Consider the following 15479-nt stretch of genomic DNA (forward strand, 5'->3'; position numbering starts at 1 on the left):
CAGCCATATAAAAGTCAGACGTGCGCAGTGGCACTTGCGTAAATTACTGAGTTCTATAGTCTGAATGCATAGATAGATAATGGTTCTGTTGTCACTGCAGTCAACTGTGTGTGTGTGTGTCTCTACTCTGCAGAGTAGATGTGCTATCCTAAAGTTAATTTTCCAATGGCATGGCTTGCTATTTTTTTTATACTTGCAGAAGTCTATAAATCCATTTCATGCCTCCCTCCCAACCTCTTGTCGACCACCTGGCCTGCTGATGTCATCAACTATAAATTGACCTGCAGACATGTAAAAGTCTGATATGTGCCATGGGGCTAAGTATAGTACTGCATTCTGTAGTCTGTGTACTTAGGTAGGGGTTCTGTTCTCACTGCAGTCAAGTGTGTGTGTGTGTGTGTGTGTGTGTGTGTGTGTGTGAGTGTGTGTGAGTGTGAGTGTGTGTGTGTGTGTGTGTGTGTGTGTGTGTGTGTGTGTGTGTGTGTGTGTGTGTGAGACAGCTATTACTTGACATTACAGATATCCTTTTACATCATCATGCGAGACAATGTTATCACCATATGCTCAGTAGACAATGCTGATTTAATCAGCTATATTAGATTATTGCATATGTAACCATCCTACCAGGGATGGATCAGACACTGGCCTAAAGCACAGTCAGATTTCACCTTAGGTTCATAGGAGGTTAGTAGGTAGAGGACTGGTGACAGGTATGCTTTAGGGTATGTCTGGTGGGGACGGGGGTGAAGTTTTTCCCCAAACTGTCTGGTAGCAGCTCGGTGATGCCCTCAGGGTCAATATGAGTGGTACTGTCCACTACTAGTGTGGAACAAAGCTGGGCCTTCACTGTTAAATTTATGATGTACCTAAAGAATGTCTCCTGATTATTTTTAGTTAGAGATGCTACTTTAGGTTTATATGTGGCTTTAGAGGACAGCTAATTTCCTTGTTCAAGTTGTGGAGGGTGTCCTTCCTCTACTGAGTCAGTTCCCTCTTGTTCTAAAACATTACTTTCTTCCTCTTATAGTATAACCTATGTATGCTTTAGCCCACCAGGGTGGCTTCTTTTCTGTGAGGAACTTGTTTTGATCTGTTCATGTTCAGCGAACTCTATACATTTGTATAGCTGTTTATACAGGTGATCTGTGCAAACCTCTGTATAGTATCCATTGTTGACAGTGGTAGCAGGGTGTTTGCAGCTCTTTATGGCATTGGTTAGGGGCCTATAGTTTGTTTTGGATAAATGTTTCATCCTTTCTGCTCTTGAGGAGTGGTGGGTATGATTTTGAATGTGAATGAAACTGAATTCTGATATGACCTGACCAGGGGGGCCAACATAAAGGGTTTAATGCAGACAATTACTATGTTGGTCAGTGCTAAGTATAGGACAGTCAAGCCCCTTGTCAGAGTGCAGACTATCTGCTACATAGCATGTTTATTAACAAAGTCCAGAAACCTTAGGGTGAGTGTGTTTGTACACATATATGACTCTAAATCGATGGAAGGATAGTTGAAATCACACATGACCAAGATGGTTGGCTGTCTAGTGAGTGGCTCAATTAGGTCCAAGTAGGTATAGTGGTACTCATGGTTCATGGTGGGGGACCTGTAGTTAACAATGATATGGAAAGGGGTTTTACATGCAGTTAATTGGACTTGGAGCGGCACTACAGAGTCATACTGTTTGACCAATCTTGCAGTGTATTTGTCTTATTGAAGATGTACACACTTCTGCTCATTTTGATGTGTGAACATGTGGAAGGCATTGTACCCTTGCTTGACCAGTGTGCTGTCTGTGGCCTTGAACCATGTCTGTGTGACTGCACAGACATGGGCATCTTCCATGGTAAGGAAATCTTCTAGTGTGTACAGTTTCTGATTTACACTCCTTGTATTAATCAGCATAATGTTCAGTTTGTCGTGGATTCTTTTAAATTAGGACTTTAGTTGTTTTGACATTGCCTAAAAAAGCCACTGTGGGGGGAGGCAAGCGCCTTGAAATAGTACAATGAGGTATGTCTCCAGTCATTCACTGCAGCATGAACTCTGATAGAGTCATAACTATACTTGTCATTGATAGACTTGAGTGCGTGTGTGATCTGAGGGACCCTGGCACCTGACAGGCAGCTGACTGTGACCTTCTCCTTGTTCAGCCTGGTGAGGGGCATATCTGTGTGTCTCACTATGGAGTTGCTTATGAGCAAGACATTTGGTTTTCATCTGTTTTGCCTGAGGGGCTTATTGGCTGAGACACTAGTATGTGTATTATTATGTGTAGTGGATTCTGTTGGGTCTGCACTGTGTGCAGTAGTTGGGAGATCTACAGTATTTAGTTAGGTTTCTAGCAAATACCTCTATATATGTTGATTTATATGTTGTGAGCTTATTTGCAAGATGTGAATTGTGTCTGCTGATAATATGCTTGATATATGGTTTGTTATGTGACAGAACTGATTCAAAAGTCATAGTATAGTTACAGCTCTCACATGTTGCATTAGTTTGTTTTAGCGGTAACTAGTTGTCAATATACATGAGGCAATTGCTCTGTTGCCTCAGGATGCCAATGTAAATCAGGCTGTCTGGAGAAATGGTGGGAAACTCTCTGTTCATTATAGAATTTATATACTGTAGTAACTAATGTGGAGTGGGCTAGATGGATCAGGTTTTGGTGCAAGTCTAACAAAATATGTCTGTTCGATGGAGAGCTATGGTTACAAAATCAAAGTTTCACAATGTGCAACTGAGTTGCTCGCAGGGTAGCAGTGCTAGCTCTTAGCAGCTACAGTAAACTGAGTGCAAACACCCCAAAACACAGCACTGGAATACAAGTGAAGTTAAACTATTTTAAACAAGTAAACAAAGGGAAAGGCCAACAGTGAGCCTTATTCCAGCAGTTCCCAACTCAGATATATTATTGGCTGCACAGTTATGCCACAAGGGTGCAGGGGGGATTTCTTAATATAAGAGGGCTGGTTTTAGTGCTCCAATGATACCAAACAGTCTAGATTCAGTAAGCCTGAATTAAGCCTATGCTATAAAATGCAGAAGTATTAGAAATCTAAAGTATGGAATATCTCAATTATAACAGAAGTACAAACTTTTAAATAAAGCAGCAATTCAGTAGAATACTCCAACAAGAGTGCAGACAACAAACCTTTCTAGTGTGAAATAAGTGGTCTGGAACCCAAGTGCTTAAACCAGAACTAAGACACTTTCAGAATAACAGACACAATAAGCCTTCAAACGGCAATTCCCAGCTTAGGAGGGTGTAGGCTATCCTCCCCTGCCACAAGACTCTACACCACAAACCTTCCTAATGTAAAATAATTGGTTTGGAAGCCAAGTGCTCAAACTATAATAAAGAAACTTAGAACAACAGCCACAATAAGCATTCCACCAGCAATTCCCAGCTCAGAAGGGCAGAGACTTCCCTCTCCTCCCACCAGAGTGTAGACTACAAACCTTCTCAATTTAAGACAAATGGCCTGAAGCCCAGGTTTTAAAATGAAAAGTATCAGGCTTAGAATAAGAGTTACAATGTAATGCAATACCAGACAGATGACAGTGACATGTTTTTTAATCTACCCACATACATTATGGCATGGTTAGTAGGCCATATGTTATCTTGATGAGAAAGCCCTGTGGTCTGTCCAGTTGCTGCATGTGTCTGGTGTGTTTTCTGCAAAACAGAGAATTATACTGTGTTCCTGTTCTGATGAGTTTGACTAAGGTTGTGTCATACAGTCCTGAGATCTGAATGTGATGGTGTGTCTTATCCAGTGCACCATGTGTATGTACCGGAAAACATTAAAGAGAAAGTTTATAAGATAATGGCACACATGGCAGTTCCAGACTTCACAATCCTTACAAGAGAATACACTAGAAATTACTGTCATGATGATGCTATGCACTGTATCATTTGGCAAGGCAAATATAACTGACAGATACAATTATCAGTTCAACAACATAAATGCAGATATACTAGGCACTAATATAGCTATGCACCCTGTGCATCAGAGACAAAGCTTTTGTATCACTGAATGCAAAAGAGAGAAAACAGGGATATGGCACAGTTATCATCACTTGCACAGGGGAATGGGGGGCAGGAGGCCTAGGCTGAGACAAAAGGTCAGTGAGTGTGTGTGAGGGAGAAAGGGAAGCAGGCAGGCTGTGTGTGTGTGTCTGTAGGGTTCATCTATATGAAAGTTGGGTGTGAGAGTCTGCATGAACACAGCCAAGCTCAGTGCTAGCTCTATGTCTTTGTATGTTGGACAGGTGTAAGCCATGCATGGTACAGGTGGCAGTTTATAGTTGTCACCCCTGACCATGAGAACTGGTTCTGTCAGGAGATGCACTGGCACATCCACTCCCAAGGTCAGATGCAGTGCTGCTAAATGAGCATGACCAATATCAGCTGGACATGCTACCTTCACAGGAATGCCTAGGACTATGACCTCATGGCCTGCCATGTCTGGGTGTAGACAGCACACTCACCAATGTACCAGTGGAAGTATTGCCACTACGGGACCAAGACTGGGAATGGCCACATTGGCTAGCAGCACATGTTGTGGTTGACCTACACCCACAAAGACACTGTTTCTTTTCCAGCAGACGTCCCATCACAGACACTGTTCGTTCTGTGACAGACACCCCTCGGTTCATCAGACACCCCTTGTTCCAATTTGTCATTCATAAAATCCAGGGAATCAGTGACACAGTGCAGGCAGTCAGTCATGTCAGATTGTCCCACATCCAGAACCCATTTGTCTGGAGCACCTTTCTGAGCATGCCTGTGCCTGCATGATAGCCCTAAACATACATGTTGACTTGGGAAAAGACACCTGCAGCAGGTGGAGGAGTGACAGCCAGTGACCTCCGAGCACTCTTATCAACTCTCCTGCATGGCACCTCACCAACACTTTGGCTATGGCCAAACTCAACAGGCACTGAAGCTGCAGTACCATCGCCCTCCACCTGTCCTATATCTGTGAGCTCAGTGGACTGGGTAGGCATAGGCCTACTGGCTGGGGAAAAAGAAGGGGGTGGCTGGATGTCAACCTTTCTGTCAGATTCAACCTCTGCACTCTCCGACTGTGCCTCAGTTTCTCCAACACCATCATCAATGTCTGATAAGATACATTGACATCATTTGGCACAGGGCCCACACTCCCACTGTCATTATCAAGTGTGATAGAAAAGGGAGAAACACAGGCATACATTAATACCAGCACTACTATGGTACAATATATGCTGAACAACTAACAGTGCTACCACTATTACAGACAGTACAGCAATGCACACAACAGGCCTAAAATGACACATTATATCTTTATAAATTGATCCGCAGTACTGAAGTAACTTGATTTGGCTTACCATCTGCAGGAGGCCTACATTGCTGGATTCCTGACGGTCTTGAAATAAGTTAAGCAATAGGTAAGGCCAACATAATCACATTTAACAGTAACACAGGAGGTATTACATGTACTCCTCTCAATCAGCATGGTGTGTTACATTAACAAGAATATGGGTGACAACTCCAAACTGAGCTTATCACTGTGCTAATATTTAATCCCCCCTCCAGAAAACACGTGACACAGAAGTAACTTTTATTTCAGTTGTTTTACTATATAACAGCATTGAACTGGTCATATAACAAAGCCTAGCTGGAAGCTCTTCCTGGGACTGAGAAGGATGTGTACCACATCAATGACATATTGTGGGCCACTCTGCTGTGAGTTGTCCTATTGCAGAAGAATCACCGGGAATTCCTCATTAGGTATGAGAGGTGGTTCTGCACCAGGTCTACCCCTGGTTACCCTCTGGCCTTGGCAACAGCAGCTGCATGCCTCCGTGCAGATATGAGCATGTCAGTGGCCTTGTGGCTCACCTGCTCATAAGTTCGGCCTTGGCCACCCATGGCACTTATGTTAGTAATGATTTGCTGCCATATCTTCAGCCACCCTGGCATATTGGGATTACCCCTTCCAAGGAGAAAAGTGTCACATTGACAGGAACCGCATCCACTATGGTTGTGTTTTCTGCCTCCCTGAAGGGATGCCTGCACCTCAATGACATATTCAGTCCTAAAACACAACAGAATGATAATACACATAACTATAACATAACTACAAAGTAACTATCAGATAAAACAGATAAGGTAGGCAGTCAGTAGTACCTACTGGAAAAATATAAAGCATTTGACATATGTGAAATACTAACAATAGGCAGGATACAAAACAAGGAGTGTAGCAAGGTCAACATATCCTTCTATGTGCCATAGCAGTAACTCAACTGTGTCCCCCCAAAAGAACAGACATAACAGTAACTTCTCTTTGTTCCCCACACCAACTAAAGAACAGGCACATGAACCATTCTGCTATTTAAACACATTTGACATGTAAAACGTGCATTCAAAGGACCTGTCCCTGAAACATTTGTACATATGTATAACATAGCTTACTATTTTCATGCATTGTCAATCATTTGTACCTCTGAAATGGCTTGACAAACATGGCATCAGAACACTTCTAACTAATGCATACAGATAGTGTAAAAGGCTTTGCTTCACATTATTCATTAATATTTTCCAGAATATGCAGTATCTAGATAAAAAAATGACGCCATACCTGCTGGAGTTCAATACTCCTCTGTAAAGATAGCTTGGGAAATATTTTGCTTTGCTAAACATGTAGTAAGTATCCTCACCATCAGTTTGGCTAGCTACACACTTGACTTTTTATAATGGAGTATGATATTAATAGACTTCATCTATGTTGTCTGTGTTTCAGAGATGCTAATTACAGCATAAGAAGCTGAATTGCATGCTAATCAACCAATCTAGTGGAGCTATTCAAGAAGTTATAAAGTAACCATTTAGACTCTATGTTCGTTTTTCCTGTGAATTTCAAAAGTAGTGGAGTAGGAGTACAGACACATAAAGTCTACACAGACTGAATGTTAGGAGCTGAGGCTGCTTAACACCAGTTGTATGTGTTACAGGCTGCAGGCAATTCTGCTGCCAATAGGCCTAGGCCGAGACAGAGAAGAGTTTTCAGGCCACATTTAACTTATCACAACATACATGACATGGGCATTGTAGAGTGCTACAAGGTGGGCAGAAACACAATAAGAAACCCTGCAACCTCTGCTGGCCTCAGCTCAGAGCCATAGCCTTTGCCTCCCCATGTATTGGCTGTGTACTGCTTACATCATAGTCAGCCCTGTACTAACACTATGTCAACTGCTGCATTTACAAGGTAAGTCCTGAACATGTACTGTATTGTATAATAATATTATGACATGTCCTTGTATTTCATCACTTGGTACAGTAAGCAACTACAAGGTGGGAGATTTGTAAAGAAATTAATGTCACATGTGACAGCAGAGAGTTATTTGACTTGTCCATTAGCAATTAGAAGGCCTCAGGCCTCTAGGATCTATGCTTGTTTGTGTTATCCAACCTTCCATTAATTTGATGGCAACTGCATATTATATTGTTCCCAGTAAACATCCTGGCACATTTTAAGGTAAATTATATAAATTGGCTTACACACTGCATGTGTCTGATTACTAGTCAGATACCTGATGAATGACCAAAAACACAGAAAGGTAGGACACAGCTGTATATTTGCAAGGAATAATCATGCACGTTGTATGATCAGTATATACGCTACAGCCAAATGTATTACATAGAATACATTTACAAATAACAGGTCATGCCTTGATATCAGTGTACATTCATGTATTTGCTGCAAAGGTGTTTGTGGGGCAAAGTTGGATAAGAACTCCCTCCTGTTGTGTGATGTTGTACTGCAGTGAGAGTTCAGATCCAGACCTATGTAGTCATATCTCATATGTACTAACAATTTCTTTCTCATAGTTTCATAGTTTGATTTTCCACATTTTAACTGATTCTCCATGTTTTATATTTTTTTCTTTTTGTTTTTTGGGGGGCCACTGATTGTATGATGCTCCACCTAGCACAAACGTCTTTGGCTATGTGCATTTTGTTTGTGCTTAGAGTAGCAGTATACAAAATGGATGAATGGGCCACCCAGGTAGCAGACAGGACCCAAACAGCCAGAAACATACTCCATATATGTTCAATTAATATTATTTGCCATCACACAAACACATTGCCCGACAGTGCACTGTGCAATGTGTTTGCATGATGGTAAGTGCTGCATAACACTTTTGTAGGTTCATAGGAGGTTATTAGGCTAATGGCCCTAGGGCTCTTACAAACCTAGCCAAGTTCAACCCTTATTCCCTTAGGGGTCTAGAGATATGGTCTATGTTATAAACAGATCTAATTAAGCACTGACTGCCCCTATCCAAGAGAGACACAGGTGAAACTCCTGTGTTGAATTTGCAGTTTCCAATCCAATCGACCAAGTTATGCTTAAAAATGGTTAACACGGGGATCTGTTTAACTGGTATTGGATGAGAGGTAACCTTTGGGCGACATGTCTGTCTCTCCAGCAAGTCCTGTTGATGTCACGTGCTAGGTTAAGGTCCATATAGTGAGTGAATTGTGTACCATTTGAGTTATGGATGTGAAGCATTTCCATTAAGGCAGGATCAGATGTTGCTCTGTATGCAAGGTACAGATTGCCTCTGAGCAGTCTGTATGATACAGAGTATAATGACAGTGATTTCAGTCTGTCCACATAAGACATGTGCTGAAGATCCTGAGTTTTCTTTGTGAGGAACCTTTGAAGTCTCTCCAGTTGCTGCATGTGCCTGTTTAGGTACATTCCAAAGGGATCATTGTACTCTATTATTGACCTGATAAGGGAGGAGTACGGGGGGGGGGTACAAAACATCTTTTGTTCTGGAAGCTATGTACTTGCTTATGAGGTGAGCAAAGTAGAAAGACATCCTTACCACTATGGAGACATGGTGATCAAAAGTAAAGTTGCTGTCAAACTGTGTGCCCAAATCTCTCACCACTGATTTAGAGCTTAGGGTGTTGTTATTAATATAATAATCTACAGGGACATCGCCTTTGCCAAAGGGGATGATAATACATTTTTTGCATTGAGCTTAAGATTATGACTTTGGCAGCAGTCATTGGTTTGTGTACATCCTTTTTGTAGAATGTTGACATCATCTGGGGACTCAATGACTGCTCCCAGTTTGCAGCCATCAGCAAACTTTGTCAGCCACAGACCTTTTGTTTTTGCTTATACTTCTGAGACGTAGATTCCAAACAATAGGGGCACCAGCACCAATCCCTGTGGAACACCACTGGTAACAGGCTAAACCCCAACTGAGTGAGTTTTTCAATGATGCCTGAAAGAAGACTTGTGTCAAAGGCCTTAGCCAAGTCTAGGTAGGCCATATGCACAGATTTCCATTTGTCCAGTCAAATGTTGCAAATCCAGAAAATCCAGAAAGTGCACACTGCCAGTAACTGCATTACTTGAAATTGGCAGGAAAACATCATTCTACATTGATCTTGATCTGTGATAGACATGGCTGGCATTCCTGAAAAGTTTTTAAAATTCTGTACTCAAAGATGGAGTGTACAGGAGTCCAAAGTGTTTGTGGGACTCCTATTGAATGAACATGGGTTCAGACTGTTGCAGAGGGACTATCATGGCTCAGATTACAAGACAGAGGCATGGAATAATCTGGCCTTTGCTCTGACCAGTGCTACTGGTATCTCCTACACTGGTGAACAATGTAGGAATCCCTACAGAGACCTCAGGATAAGGAAGAGGGATACCCTTGACTGTTGGATCAAGGAATGTAAGACTGAGGGCACACCACAGATGTGTAAGTATCACTTACAGCGACTACTTGTCAGAGTTAAAAGCTGGATATAGTCAGGACTGGTATGCATAATGGTATTCTGTTCTGTTCTGTTTTTTCCACAGCCATCTCAGTCCAAGAACTAAATGTGTGAGCCCATGCCGCTAGATTGGCATGGATGCAAAACATATGTGGTATGTATGCATCCCAGTAGTGGGGTTATGATACATTTATTGGTTAATTATACAGTTGTATCAAACTGAGCATCCATTTCTTAACTGCAATATGGAAGTATGTATGCATTACTCTGGAGTCGAAAAACAACAGTTCATTTTTGCAAAGTCATCATAGGTTTTGCCTTCAAAATCCACACTTCCCAAACATACAATACTGTTAAGGTTTCATTGATATTGCAATGTAACATCAGAGCTGTAAAGCAGTGTCACCACTGGCTTGCAGTAAACTGTAATCATATGTGTAATGCATGCACACATCAAGGATTACTTACTGCCTAATGTAGTATGTTGGGCATCTGTTAGGAGCTGGATAGTCTTAACAGTAAACAAAAAGTATTTTTAGAAGTTGATACTGTTAAAAGCAAAGGTAAAAGGATAGAATCAAATAGTTCTAACAATGATTGTATGTCACATATGAAGTTAATAATGTTCTCCCTTTTTTCTCTCGCCCCAACTATTTTCCTCTCTTTATTTATTTATTTTTTAGATTTTTTTTTTTTTGTGTTTTTCCTACAGCAGGGTAGGACTGTCCAATGTTCTATGGATCCCATAGGACAGTCCCATAGGACTGCCCTATGGGATCCACCTGGCCCCACTCTGATGGCTACAACACCGTGGCTCAGCACATCTGGTGCGGAACCTGGTAGCACCCCTTCTGCCACCCCTGCACTACCCAGCCCCTCAGTAGTTCTGTCCTGGAGGATAGGCCAGTGCCTCCCTCTGGGAGCAGCAGCGGAGGTGGTGAGTTTTTCACCCATGATGCACTGCCAAGGGTGTTGTCTCACTTACTGATTAATATGGTTACAAATGGTATGAGCAGGCAAACTATACAACAACACTATTGTCCAAGATCTTAGTTTAACAGCCACCCTAGATATTACACACTCTCAGCCAAGTAAATAATTGTGTCAGGCTTTCTAAGTAGACCCTTTCCATATGAAAGGTAGAAGAGACAGATAAGTCATTTTGATCCTAATTCCACATTGTACTAACAACTACATTCAGGGCTTTCAGAACTATGTTATTACTCCAAATTCCTTTGGTAGACCAGACAATAAATTCAGGTTAAAGCTATTCCAAGTAAATTATTTTTACCCTTAAAGCATTTTAAACTTAAAAAGTACCAGCTGCACTCAGTAATTTTACATATATGAGTCTAGGGGAAGACTCTGTGCTTGGAGGGGAGCAGCAAAGAACTCTTAAATGTAATAGAAGGGCTTGGGAAGACTCTGTGCTTGGAGGGGAGCAGCAAAGAACTCTTTGCATCCTTCAATTAAATGTAATAGAAGGGCTTTAGAAAGGCCAACAATAATGTTAAAAATCTCCTGTCACAGTAGTTCTTATCTGGATCCCTAAAATAATAATGATAATAATAATAATAATAATAATAATAATAATAATAATAATAATAATAATAATAATAATAATAATGTATCTTATTTATCTTCCCTTAAGCAGAGTGAGTTTTCTTTAATGAACTTGAACACCTTTCTAAATGGATGAGTATATGAAGCATTTTGTTTTGGCAGCTTCCAAGGTTTAAAGCTCTTTTTTTCAAAGTTTTGCAGAGTTTTTTTTTTACAATCATGGATATGTATTTGCATATTACACATTGAGATGTGCAATGACATCATTTCCTTCTCTAGAGACATTCCTTCTTGACAGCCGCAGGTATTAAGGCAGTAAGCCATTGCAAGGTAATGAGAGGATCTTCTGCCCTGGACATGCTATTATGTAGTGTATTGGAGCATTGCAACACAAGGCTGCTAAAGTTGTCCTCTTTGTAACAAAATACCTTTGTCCTCTTCCTCCTCTATATGGGGACTTATCTGACAGTCTTCATGCAGCTGACTAGTTAGAGGTTTCTTTTTCTTTCTTATCTGTCACATGGAAAAAAGGGACGAGTGAGAATAAACTGTTTTTTCTGTCACACCTACAAGATACTGGTAGCTCACTTAGTTTTTGACATTGGTACTGTTAACTTTGCTGCAGGAAGCACCAAGCAGCTATTACATTCCCAGACCTTGCTACCTTACAGGTATAGCATTCACCAAAGAGCAACTTTATAGTCTATACTTACTAAAAACACACCACTTACCTTGTAAGGTACCCAGACACAGGTCTCAGTCACATGTATGTTTCACGATTCAAGTTCAGAAAGACTAAATTATCCGCACTGTCCAATTAAATCGCAGTGTTCCAAGATGTGGCACACAACATTGTGTACTCTCTGCAGAACAATATATTTCAGCATGTTTTTGAAAGGCAAAACATTAAAACAGCAGGCAATAGTTGATGAGCAGGGCAACATACACATGCACACAGAGATACACAGACACCACCCCTACACACAAACAGAGATATACACATACACATAAGTGCAAACATGCATGCAGATGTACATACATACACACGCAACTTCATAGACTGGTGCCATCTTACAGACTCCACCTAGTGCATTTTTCTTAACAACAAACATTCATTAACTCACCTTTATTGTGGCTAATCGTATATTTTTTTCCAGCTGATCCCAACTGTTATGTATTTCCCCATCAGTCAAGCTACACTGGATTGATTTTACCACCTACAACTATCATTTGATACCATAAGAGGGAGTGGCAACCTTTCTGTCTGAGGACTTCAGCAAAGACTTGTTATGCCAACAACTGAAGGGTATTAATAGCTTCAATAAAAAAAATTACTATGCGCTATCAACACTTTAGGAGCAAAGTGCTTTTTTTTTGCTCTTCCATCATACATCAGACCTACCCACTGTCTTACTATGTTTATCCAAATGCCCCACTTTTGTAAGAAAGTCAGGCATCCCCAGGTTAAGAGAGAATCCTAGTACTCACTCCTTCTTGCTTCCTTCTTGGTCTGCATTATTAGCTCATTTGTCCCCCCACCATGTGAGACAGATTTTAGGGAGGGGTCTGCTACCATGCCTTGTGGAGCAGTTTCCCTCATGGAGCATTGTGCTCCTCCCTGCAGTGAGTCCTATTAGCTATAGCAGTGCTGCCTCTACCTTTCTGTAGGAAGGATGCCACTGATGCCATTGATGCCACTGCACACTGGCTTCCCATGCTAGTGCACAGGTTCAGTGGCACCGAAGGCTGAGAAGACATACGCTACATGAGAACGGCACCTAGTGCTTCATCTAGGTGTCACCCAAGTGGTGAGCCAGAGCCACCTAATTCCCACGGGGTGGATGACCCTGGTATGGCCATTTACTCCCATCCTCCCCTACCAGGTCCATGAGACACAAGTCACTAATCAAGCTCAGGTCAACTGTATCATAGTCAGATCTTTATTTTAGTACACCACCAGAATGGACAACACAGCTGCATTTTTTTTCTACTGTTTTTATCATCAACATCTGCTCATATACATTTCAGTTCTCCTGATCTACTAAACCTTATGAGACCCTAATGTTTTACACAGAAATTACCTCCTGTAGGCTCAGTTCTCCACAAATATCTAAGCACTCTTGCACATTTCAGGCTGATTGACAGATCAGCAGCCACCCACTCCCCCTTTAGGACAGCCATATTACCTCAGAGCTCATGCATGCTATAAGACCATGCCTAATGTCGATACCATTCCATCTAATCTTCTGATTCCATCCCTCTTAATTTGGCACCCCTTCCTGCTCACTGCACCACTTTGAGACTCATGGAGACTTGTATACATAGTAACTCAGTCTTTTCACGTTCTGCCTACACAAACCTTATAATGTCGCTCAGAGAATATATCTTCATTCACTGTTAATGCTACTTTTTTCTCCATGTGTATCCTTAAACACAGTTTATTTCTTTCAGTGGACATCTGAGGAGCGGTTTCACTCTAACCTATCTCATGACTGCCTCATCCACTGAGATCCCCTCTGATAAATTGTTCCATTTACAGCCTCACTTACAACTTGCTTAATTGGTAATGCTTTAAATGCTTACCTAATAGAAGCCTCTTCTTTTTAGGTCACATTGCTCTTTGTATCTGAGGACTACCTACATGTGGAGGATCTTGATTCCAGTTCCTGATAGGTCCAGCATTTTGCCACCATTGGCATCCTATTGGCTTTGGATAAGACTGGTTGGTCTCCTATCACATCCAGCACTGACTGGCTCACAGTGACCCTTCTTTCATTGGCTTTTTGACCTCCTATTCTATCCTCCTACTTAATGTCTTCCTTACCATCCCCATTGGCTAATATCTTATTGTCTATATATAAATCTTCTACCCTTCCTGAGGGAGATTCATGATTTGATTATTCAAGTCCATTGCTGGTCTTTGTGACACATTGCATGATTTAATATTTTGATAATGTCAGGTTTTTTTTGGCCATTCAGGTTGTTGGGTTACTTTTTGGTGCTAATTTGCAAGCATTAATTCATGGTGGTTTGTTATTCCCTGGCAATTAGTCTGTATAGCAGTTGCAGTGTTGCAGTATTGCTCATGCACTCCAACTGTTGTTTGTTTTTGTAAGATATTAATAGCTTCTTAATTGATCTAAAGCTTTTCACAATATTTGAAATGCCTCCCATCTTGATTTATCTTCCATTCACAGCCTATTGGATTTTGTTATGACTAACACCATAAATGTTCACAATCTTGTTATTTTCACATTAGATATAAATGACTATTCTTCTAGTGTTACTGCAAGACTCCAAACACCTCAACAGCAGTTGAAAAATATGTTCAGATACACCTTTTGTATGTAAACTTTTAGGTAAGGCTGGAATACATCAATTGGAGTTCTCTTTCACAAGGTACTTTGATATACTCACAATGCATCTTCTCTTTTCTAGTATTCTTTGTGCTTTTTATGACAGCTACCCTCCTCCTATTACTAACAGAACAAGATATTTTGAGATGTAGCCAACAGAAGGAGCCTCACACATTTCTTATGTTTAGGAAAGAGGATCAGTTTTTCTGGAAGAGTTTTAATTCATAGGTTCATAGGTGATTACTAGGCTAATTCCCCAAGAGCCTTTACAAGCCTAGCCAATAATATCCAGTGTATGACAATATTATATCTTAATTCCCCAGATGTGGGATAGGGCAGTATCAGGGTAGTGGGTCTTTGGGTGCTGGAGCTCTGAGTCATTTTAGACTGGTTCTGTCCATAAGGGACATGGACAGTACCCTGGGAGTGAATTTATGGTTCCTCATCCATTTTTCAAATTCTTTTTGAAGATATTGATGGACAGGTTTTGTTTTACGAAGATGGGAAGCCTTTGGGATATGAATCTCTCTCTCCAGCAGCTTCTGTAAGAGTCCATGGAGCATGTAACTCTCGTATATTTTTTTCTTGTGAATATGTAACATTTTCATTAAGGCTGGATCAAGGAATGACATAGGTCCCTTCTCAATAAGCAATATGAAACAGAGTAAAGGGATAGGGACTTTAGTCAGTCTGCATAAGACGTGTCTTACGCTTTGTATTTTTTTAGTGAGAAACCTCTGGGGCTGCTCCAATTGGTAAGTGTT

The sequence above is a fragment of the Protopterus annectens genome, chromosome 17.part0, assembly GCF_019279795.1.
Source record: "Protopterus annectens isolate FY-2018-M chromosome 17.part0, PAN1.0, whole genome shotgun sequence".
Lineage (NCBI taxonomy): Eukaryota > Metazoa > Chordata > Ceratodontiformes > Protopteridae > Protopterus > Protopterus annectens.